The sequence below is a fragment of the Mirounga angustirostris genome, unplaced genomic scaffold, assembly GCF_029215605.1.
Source record: "Mirounga angustirostris isolate CCGP_5_RB_7025 unplaced genomic scaffold, mMirAng1.0.hap1 SCAF_14, whole genome shotgun sequence".
Lineage (NCBI taxonomy): Eukaryota > Metazoa > Chordata > Mammalia > Carnivora > Phocidae > Mirounga > Mirounga angustirostris.
The window spans coordinates 90,443,049-90,453,255 of record NW_026991722.1 but is presented as its reverse complement, the minus strand read 5'-3'; the positions used below and the strand labels follow the sequence as shown (position 1 = coordinate 90,453,255).

General features: G+C 46.3%; 1 long non-coding RNA gene across 1 annotated transcript in view; it reads right to left on the bottom strand.

The window, feature by feature from the left end:
- Positions 1-10,207, bottom strand: part of LOC123852901 (uncharacterized) — a 35,955-nt gene that overhangs the window by 12,217 nt on the left and 13,531 nt on the right. The window contains exons 2-3 of the long non-coding RNA XR_006793025.3: positions 6,169-6,316; positions 1,985-2,133 (exon numbers count right to left, since the gene is read on the bottom strand). This is a non-coding gene — a long non-coding RNA (uncharacterized LOC123852901). The remainder of the gene's footprint in view (positions 1-1,984; positions 2,134-6,168; positions 6,317-10,207) is intronic.

Genomic DNA, 10,207 nt, shown 5'->3' with positions numbered 1-10,207 from the left:
TATCAGTAGCAGAGGAAAGGGTAACCCTAAACTGCTGAGGCCCTGTGAATGTGGCCTTGTGACCACCACAAGATCTGCCAGCTGATAGCACCCGTCAAGCGTTACAGCAGAGAACCTGGCCCTGAACTGGAAACATTAGTCCTGCCCCCCTCCAAGCCCCTGATCATGTCCATGGACAGGCAGGGGCCGCAGTCAGGAAGCAGTATCTGTGCATGGCAGGAGGGGAACAACAAAGCAAGCAGGCTGCTTCTTACAAAGCACTACTCACCTGGAGGCCTGAGCAGCAAGAGGAGGTCCCCTGCCTGCCCCCCAACCTCGATCTCCTCTATATACCTGTGCCTGTCAGGCCACAGGGAAGAAAGCTGCGTAGAACACGGGTGCATAAAAGTGGAATGACTTTGCCATGGTCAAGGGTAAAGAGCCTGAGCTCCAGCTCTACCATCTGCTGTCAACCCTGGGCAAATCTTTGAGCCTTAGTTTCCTCATCAGTACAAAAGGCATGAAGATTAAGGGAGACCATCAATGAGCTAACATTTTCTGTGCCCAATTCTCAGCACAACCTGTGAAGTTGGTTCCATTACCATTCTCCTCCTGCAGATCAGCAAACAGGCTCAGAGAGGTAGAAGCACCCCTCCCACCTCTGCCCCAGGTCACATAGTGCCAGAGCCAGGGTACAAACTCAGGTCTGTCCTCTGACTCCAGAACCTTTACTCCCAAGCTCCAGTGACCGTGCCTTTACACACATGTAAATGCCCACTACCACACTTGGCACAGAGCAGGCCCTTACCCTGCCAGGCCCCCAGAACAAGGGTTTACACAGTGCAGCAGAAGAAAGCCATGGAGGAAGTCAGGGTCAGTGTCAGAAGGAGTGCCCAGAGACCCTTTGTGAGTAAGCATTCTTCATGCTTAGGTGACCCTCTGGGGTGACTTGCACCCCACTTCAAGTCACTTGCTCTAGGCAGAGCTGTCATACCAGGAACCCATCCAGCCACTACCTGATAGCCTGGGCAAAGACTGGGCACTGGTCTCACTTCCTCACAGCATTGATCGCCCATCTCTGCCCCTGGCAGAGATTAAGGAAGTCCCGTGGCACCAAAGAACGCTGGTGCACAGGGCTACCCAAGAAATCTGACCACTGATAGGCAGAAGTGGGTGGGACCTGGGGGCCTGGCAGGTCTGGGGCTGTGGCCAGTCTCAGGATATATTTTGTGAGATACTTTTTACAATTCTGGCAGTTCTCCAAGCCTTGGCTTCCTTGTCTGTAAAGTGGGGATGATGGGGGACTGACTTGGAAGGGTTGTAGTGAGGATTAATAACGTATACCAGGTGCTGGGAACAAAGCCAGGCTCCCCATGAGTAAGAATGAACTTCAGCCCCTTCCCTGGCCCCCTCTGTTCCTGCTCTCTGCCTCTGTCCCTCTAGAGCCTTTGGGGACCCCCAAAACTGACTCTCCACAGCAACTTGCCTCCTCTGTATTTCCCTGGCTCCAGTCCCATTTTTCCTACTTGGTATGCCGCAAGCACAAGTCCCCACTTGTGCTTTCATTTTTCATGTATCAGGCCTTTACTTATGCCAACCTTCAAATCACATCCAGTTTCTGACAATAATAACCTTAATAATAACAACATATGTTGTGTTTACTAAGTGCCAGGTGCCCTTCTAAACACTTCACATATATTAAATTCAGTCTGTCCTTAACAACTGCCCAAAGAGTTAGGGACTATTTTTACAGTTAAGCATCTCACCCCAAACACACAGCTTTAAGTGGTACACCGAGGACCTGAACCTAGGCCCAGAGTCTGTTTCTTTGTTGCTGCCCTGCACTCAGGAGTGCCACGGCTTGACCCCAGCTGTCCTGGGAGCTCCCACTCAGCTCCTTCCATTCTCCGTGCACACCATTCATTCCCAGGGCCGGGCCTTTACCCACGGAATGCCCTCTGCCTGGAAAGCTCTTCCTCTGCAGCTCTGGGCATCTGAATCTTACCCTTTCCACAACCTTCATTGCTGCTGCTCTCCTGGGTCGTCACCACTGTGCCCTGGTTCACGGGGATCTCCAGGGTCAGCCAGCTTGGTGCAGATCCCAGTGCCACCACTTTCCAACTGGGTGACCTTTGGCAGGTGTGTCTCCTTTTCCTGGTGTGGAAAACAAGGGTAACAGTTTCTCATTCACACGGCTGCTGTGAGGATTACATGGACTGGTATCTATGAGCACATTAGGAAATACTCAAAAACCTGTACTATCTCCCTCACCAGACTACACCCTCCTAAAAATGAACATAGGCAAACTTTTTCTGTAAAGAGCCAGAGGGTAAACATTTTCAGCTTTGTGGGCCTATGGTCTCTGTCACAGCTACTCAGCTCTGCCCCTTGTGTAAGAGCAGTCTGGCACAGATAATACATAGATGGATGGGCATGGCCTATGCCAATAAAATTTCACTGATGGGGGCGCCTGGGTGGCTCAGATGGTTAAGCGTCTGCCTTCGGGTCAGGTCATGATCCCAGGGTCATGGGATCGAGTCCCGCATCAGGCTCCCTGCTAGGCGGGGAGCCTGCTTCTCCCTCTGCCTCTGCCTCTCTCTCTCTCTCTCTGACTTTCATGAATAAATAAATAAAACATTAAAAAAAAAAAAAAACTTCACTGATGGATGCTGAAATCTGAATTTCATATAATTTTTACATGTTACAAAATATTATTCTTCTTTTGATTTTCCCACAACCATTAAAAAATGTAAAAACCATTCACAGCCCACAGGCTGTACAAAAACAGGTTGGCAGGCCTGATTTGACCCCCGGCTAGAGTTTACTGACCACTGTCCAAGGGCATTTCTCCAGGCCCTCCCCGGATTTCAAATCTTGGATTTCACCCAGACAGGGGTCCCAGCCTACCATGGGCTCACGGTTTGTGTGAGTTAAGCTGCTCTGACACCCAGAACTTGTGATTTCTTGGTCTGCGGATCAATCCATCGATCCCTGTAGAGTGCAATGCCACATCCCCCAACCAAGGTCATTCCAAGAACTCCAGAACCTACGCAAAGAAGGGCCTAATGTGCTCAGAACAAGAATGGCCTGCCCAGGTCACCTATCCTGTTTTCTGGTCCTTTTGTTTGTAGAAGTAGAGGAGGGTAGAAGTAGAGGAGGAAGGTCAAGGGGAAAGGGTAGTCAGGGAGCTGGCAAAAGGAAGGCGTTGTAGGGAGTGGTGAATGAATCCTGTTACTGCTTGCTCCAGTTCTTCCTTAGGGCTGATTTATCTCTGCTTTCTGACTTTTCTGAAAGGTCTGGACTCTGAAGCACCAGGGATGAAGCACCAGGCTGCTAGCTTGGGCAGTGAATTCAGAATTTCACAGTTCTCTTGAGTGCCCCTTGCAGGAGGAAATTCCACGGTCATGCCCCCTCTTACATTTGAATGATAGTAGTCAGCACTCATCCTGAAGTTACCTAAAACTTGCCCTAAAGTTATCACCAGCATCTCTAAAATTCATTCTGGGCCTTGGAGAAAGCAGGCTGGTGGGATTTCCTCCAATTTACATAATCGTGCCTGGCCACTGAGTGCCTGGCAGCAGAGCCTCTAGAATTCTAGTCCTTACACACTCCCCTCCTCCCTCTCATAGCTACCTCTGACCCTCCTCTGAACCTCTCCACGAGTGCAGGATGCCTTTAGACCCCGTGAAGCATTCTCCCTGGGGGTGGAGAGGAGGAGGGCAAAGCAATAAATGTCTGGATCTGCATCTCTTGCTAAACTGCTGTGAAGGGAAATACCAAATATTTATCTAAGGGAAGAAATCTGTCCTAACAAAACATGTTTCCTTTGAGAACAGGGCAGTGTGGAGGTAGGTGCCTCTGAATAAAGCTTCTTTGTATCACTGTGGATGGGTACAACAGGAAAATAACTTATTTTTGCTTCAGGGAAAATCTGCTGCCCTCCCTAAATCTGGTGCCCTACCCCATGGCCAGTCCATACCAGGCAGAGGTCGAAGCCTGTGGCAACACTGGAGAGGAAACTGCGTGATTATTGACATCTCCCTCTCTCCTTCAAGGGCATTCTCTTCTGATTTTCTCTTCTGAGTCAAAATCTGTGCCCTGAGCCTGCTGAATGTTTTGGCATCATGTTAAGGAGCACAAGCTCCATGAGTAGCAGGGCTTGTGGGGTTTTTTGGGTTTTTTTTGTTTTTGGATGATGATAAACTATTTGCTCATTCATGTAGTTTCCTCTGCCTGTTAAGTCCTTATCTCTTGCATACCTGAGGAATTTTTATTCAGAAGCTCAGTTCACATAGCCCCTTGTCTGTACAGCTTTCTCTGTTCCTCCAGAAGAGAGTTTTCATTTATTACATCACTACCATGTACCATGCACTGCGCCAGAGGCCTTATGTATATCAACAACCCTATGGGGTAGCTACTATTTTATTCTCACTGAGGCCCAGAGATATTAAGTAACTGCCATTGTCACATAGCTGTGAAGTTGGTAGAGCTGACCAATCCTGAACTGCTCAGACTGTGGAGCCCAGGGCTCCATCGCTGTGTTTCCCTCTGTGCCATCTCCCTGTTCTGTGCATATTTCTACTCTTGCATCATCTTTTTATGAATCTATCTCCCCATATGAGATCAGGTTTCTTTGTAAATGGGATTCATGCAAAGATAATTCATTTCTGTATTCCCAATACCTAGAATAGTGCTTGGCACTGAGCAACCACTAATTCATCCAACAGATATTCTGAGTGGCTACTGTGTGCTAAGAAAGACTGAATTCCTGTTCTCAAGGAGCTTAAGCATACAGAGTTGTACAGGACATGGGACATATACCTAAACAGATGTTGGTACCACAAGAGAGAATATAACATGGGAGGTAAGGGAAAATAAATCCTCTGATGATTTGGAGAAGGATGATGTGCCAGCCGGGTGAGAGGAGATGCCATTAGAGTAGGACCCTGGAACACCCTTAGGACTTGAAGATGTAGGATGGGTGGGGGAGGAGCAAGAGGGCTCAGAGAAGGAAGGACATGGGCAGATACCAGTCCAGAAATATCTGAAGTCCAGATACCAGCTGACGATCAAAGTGACAAATCCCTTCATGCCACTGAGGGAGAAAAGGGCCGTTTCAGACTGTGTAGGAGCTGCTGGGAAAAGTCAGCCAGCCGTCAGACTGAGAAGAACTAGTAGGGCAGACTGTGCTCCACTGTGGGGGCCAGTGTGGGTGACTGAACAAAGACAATTTCCTAGGGGAATCCTGCAAATCTTCTTTCATTATAACAAGAACTACTGCTATTTATTGAGGACACAGTTCTGATTCTTGTGATCATGACACATACACTTGTCTCCATTTCACAAGAAGAAAACCAGCACAGAAAAAAAAAAAAAAAGCCTGAGATTTAGAATCAGAAGATCTTGATTCCAAGGCTCACTCTTACTTTTCTATACCAATGGCAGAACTTTTCTGGAAAATTATTAGAATTTACCAAAAGCCTAAAAATGTTTATATCTTTTAAACCAGTAATTCTACTTTTTGGAAGATATCTAACAAAGTAAGCCTCAGCAGCTTAATGCAAAAAGATGTATATAAATTGTGGAAGCAGCCTAAATGGCTGGTTAATAAACAATCATTTGAAAATGATGATTACAAAAAACGGTTAGTACCATGGGGGGAAATGTTTGTATCAGAAGTAGTGATGAGAAAACAGCAGATTATGGAAAAACAAAATTGCCTATGTGATAAGATCTGAACAATGTTAAAAAGATACATGGGGAAAAAGACTGGAAAGAAATGCAATTGCCACTGGTTTATCCCAGCATCTTATCCTGGATAAACTTGAAGGTTTCTGATCTTTTTCAATAGCTGCCCTCAGTGACACAATGCCAGACCCCCTTTTCTCACTGGGTAGCTTAATGATGGATGCCATGATTCTCAGCTACTTTCAGGAATTCAAATAGTCTCCTTCTGGTATTTAAGATTAATTTTAAATGTTTATACAATAAAAATATTCATTTTTGAAATGTCCATCTCAAGTTCCCCTTCAAAGCTCCGCTCTGCCCCTTCCCAGGGAAGCTAGACCTGGCCATGGCTCTGGGGGGTTGAGGCGAGGGTAGGGGAACACAGCCTGTCCTCCACTTCCCCGCTGGTTCCTCTCTGTGGGAGGGCTGGGGACAGAGCTAGGGAGGCCCAGGTCTTCCTACCTGACAACTAAGGGAAAGCCAGGGTCTCTCTGATGGTTGGTTGCTGCTCTTCAAGGCTAAATGGCTGCTGGTTGCCATCTTCCTCTGTGTGGCAACATCAAAACACTGGCTCTCTTGTGCAGAACTTTCTGAATCTCAGCTTCCTTACCTGTAAAATAGAAAACAAACTACCTTATGTGGGTGATGTGGAAACAGAACAAGATAATGTATGTGGGAGCACTATCAACTATAAAGCACTATGTAAACAATATTCCCTATTATTATTACTTTGAGGAGCCTATTATTTGGAATGTCTACTATTATTTGATTTTTTAAAAGATTTTATTTATTTATTTGACAGAGAGAGACACAGCAAGAGAGGGAACACAATCACGGGGAGTGGGAGAGGGAGAAGCAGACTTCCCGCTGAGCAGGGAGCCTGACGTGGGGCTCGATCCCAGGTCCCTGGGATCATGACCTGAGCTGAAGGCAGATGCTTAACAACTGAGCCACCCAGGTGCCTCAAGAATGTCTACTATTATTTGAAATGGATACCTCCACTTAGAGATCAAATAGATATTTCACTTAATAGGTAGAAACAGAACTGGTGAATATCGCCCCCCCCAACCCAGCTCTTCTCCCAGTCTTCTCCATCTCAGTTAAACAGCAACTCCATTCTTCCAGTGATGCAAGCCAAAACCCTTGCAGGTAGCTGTGGCCCTCTCCTCCTCTCACACCCCACCCACATCCAATCCCTCAGCAGACCCTGCTGACTTTTAAATCAAACCTACTAGTCAATAGCTTCTTCCCACTTCTGCTACTACCCCGTCCAAGCCACATCACCTCTCTCTGGCAACCATCCTCCAGTTGGTCTTCCTCCTCTACCCTTGCTTCCCTGTGATTGACTCCACACTGCAGCCAGAGTAAGCCTTGTCAAACCTAAGTTGGTTCACATCATTTTTGTTTTCAAACCCTTCAGTGGTTTTCCATCTCACTTAAAGCAAACCCCAAATCCCCTGCCAAGGTGTACAAGGCCCCATATGATCTGGCCACTGGTTTCCTCTCTGACCTTGCTCCTACCACTCTCTCTTTCAGTCACTTAGCCCCAGCCACACCATCTTCTCACTGTTCCTCCCACAAACCAAGCATGCTCCTGCTTCAGGGCCTTTGCACTCTCTAGTTCCTTTGCCATGAATATTCTTTCTCCAGATGATCACAGGACTTGCTCCCTCACCTCAACAGAGTTGTTTTCCCTGATCACCAAATTTAAAACAACACACTCTTGCCCTATCCTTCTTTCCTGCTTTTTCTCCTTTCTTAGCAGTTAGCACCCCTGACATGTTACATATTTATCTGGTTATGGTCTACCTTCTCCCACTAAAATGCTGGACTTTGCCCACTGCTACATTCCCAATACCCAGTAAAGAAGTGAATTCTTTCCAAACATTTCTTTATAATGACCATTTCATAGATATACCTGCCCAAGTCTGGTGGCAATTTTCATGCCCTTGGGTTCTTCTGGATTGGGTTCCCTTCCTTGTGTATTGGGGAAAATCACATGCTTCCTTCTAGGAAGGAAGGGTAACAAAAGCCTATTTCCATGTTCAACTTTAAGTGTAATTGCCCTGGCACTTGGGGTTTGGGGTTGGAGAGAAGAGGAGGGGATTTGCCCTTAGTGTCTGACCATCTTTAATGCTCATCCTGATGTCTGTAGTTTGGAGTCTGGCAAGATGCATTCTGCCACAGCCCACTTTCTGGGAAGTTGCACTGTGGTAAAGACAAATACATGTAAATAACCAAGAAATGTGATCTAGGAAGTGGGTAGGTATGGGGCATTTATTGTATTTATGGAGGGTGGAAGGAGGAGGACCTAGCAGAGCATACACCCAGAGCTCCACAGAGTTGTTACTGGTCTTAAGAGTTGGGAGATGGGGTCACATAAGACCATGAACTCTAGGGATGCTCCCATCTACATTCACCACCCCACTTGGTTCAACTTTCACAGGAGGCCAAAATAAAACCCGGTAGCCACTCAACCTGCGTGGTGACTATGTCTGATCTCAGGGTGCTTTGTCTTAAGGGGAGAAGGAGCACATCTCTATTCTCAATATAGAGGCTGATTCCCACATAATGACCAGCTTATTTATGGGTCCATGTGGTCATGATACTCATGGTCTTCAGGTGCTGCAGCCTCCAACCCTGCTCTTCTGACCTTAGCTGGCATTGGGCTACCTTCCCTGCCCCTTATACAGAAAGTTGCACTTCCCTGAACTGTTTTCAACAAGCTGCTCTCTTCCTTCTCAGACCTGCCTGGACTGGCTAGGGCACTCCACAACAATGTTCTATTTTCCCTTGGCAGAACCCGCCTCTGGCTCCAACCCTTTGCCACCAGCGGCACCTGTATGCAACTACCCCGGAGAGACCAGTAGGGGGAGCCAGGAAAATTCAGATTCTTCAGCTAGACAAAAGGGGTCAAGGATAAAAGCTACTTCTAAAGAGGTTCAGCTAATTTTCTCCTCATTTAAGATACACAGAACCAAGTGCCCTGTTAAAACAGCTGGTTGTGAGGTTCAGGTGAGTGGAAAGCCAAAGGGAATTCATCCATTCAGTCATCAACAACTATTTACTAAGCACCTACTACATGCCAGACTAGGCATTGCATATAGAGTAATTAATGACAAAGACTGCTGAAGTCCCTAACCTCATACATTAAAGTTGGTGAACTAGGAGGGAGAATAGGTAAGTGAGGTCTAGGCACTTGGATCAAAGTGCATGCATGACAGGTTCACAGAACCCTGGGAGTGGGAGAGACAAAAGAACAGAGTTTGAGGCCAGAAAACACCTATGATTCTACCAATGCAAAAAACTGCCAGAGAAAGAATGTCAGGCCCAATAAAGCTGCTAAAAGCAATCTAAATGAGAGCACACATCCCAGTATCTAAGGGAACTAGCTTCAAGAACAAGTAGAAACTGAAAACTTGATCAATATACTGATTTTGTTTCAAAATAATCCAGTGGGGAAAAGGAGTAAATGGAAGTAGAGATAAAACAAGATTGGCCACATGTTGATGATTCCAATAGCTGGGTGGCAGGTACCTGCTAATTCATTATATTATTCTCTCTACTTCTGCATATCTTTGAAAATTCCCATAGGAAAATTTCATATATACCAACAATTTGATCAATAACCACTACAGACAAGTTTCACAGAAGACATCCTATTTGTTATGGGGGAAAACTGAGCATCTCTGCTCATCCAAAATTCCTAAAGAGTTCAGAACACACTGAGGCTGTGAACATTTTCTCACCTGTCCCCACTTCTCTCACAGATCTGTTGCCAGAGCCCATGATCTTGATCCTTCAAAGAATGGTACAATGAATGCAAGTTATTCACTGAGGCTCCTTACCTGTGTTATTTACCAAAGCGGGGAAGAAACTCAAAACCTCCCTTGGGGAAAATACTGAAAAGTAAATTCTATCTTCTGTTGCCCAATAAGGAAGGAGTGTGTGGTAATGATGATGAGAAGCGGATCAATGGGAGTCGGGGATTAATTCTGTTCCCAGTAGCACTGTAAGGTCACTGGACAACCTTGAACAAATCCCATAATCTCTGGAAGCTCCTCCTTTCTAAAGGCAGGGACATATTACATATGGAAACAGCACTTGTAAATGCTTGTTTTGGCAGCATAAGAAAAGTTCAAAAGACAGGTTCTTTCCCATGTGTCTCATCAGTGTGACATCTCAGGAATGGTTATTCACAAATAAGCATACAGCAGATTGTAAGGTGGGAGCCACTCTTGATCTCTGCACAGCTGTGGTTCAAGAAAGAGGTTTTCTTAGAGGCCTTCTACCCCAGAAACTGAACTCACAACTGGCAGGAAGTATTGGGTCTGAGCTGAGGCAGATCGGAGTAGTCTGCGTTTCTATGAGGATGACCTAAAAAAGCAGCCAGCATTCTCTGACTTCGAGGCAGGGAGGCTTGATAGCTAATGAGTCTGGGTCCAGAAGAAACAGTGCAGACAAGGCGATCTAGAAAAGTTAAAAGCAACCCAGAAAACAG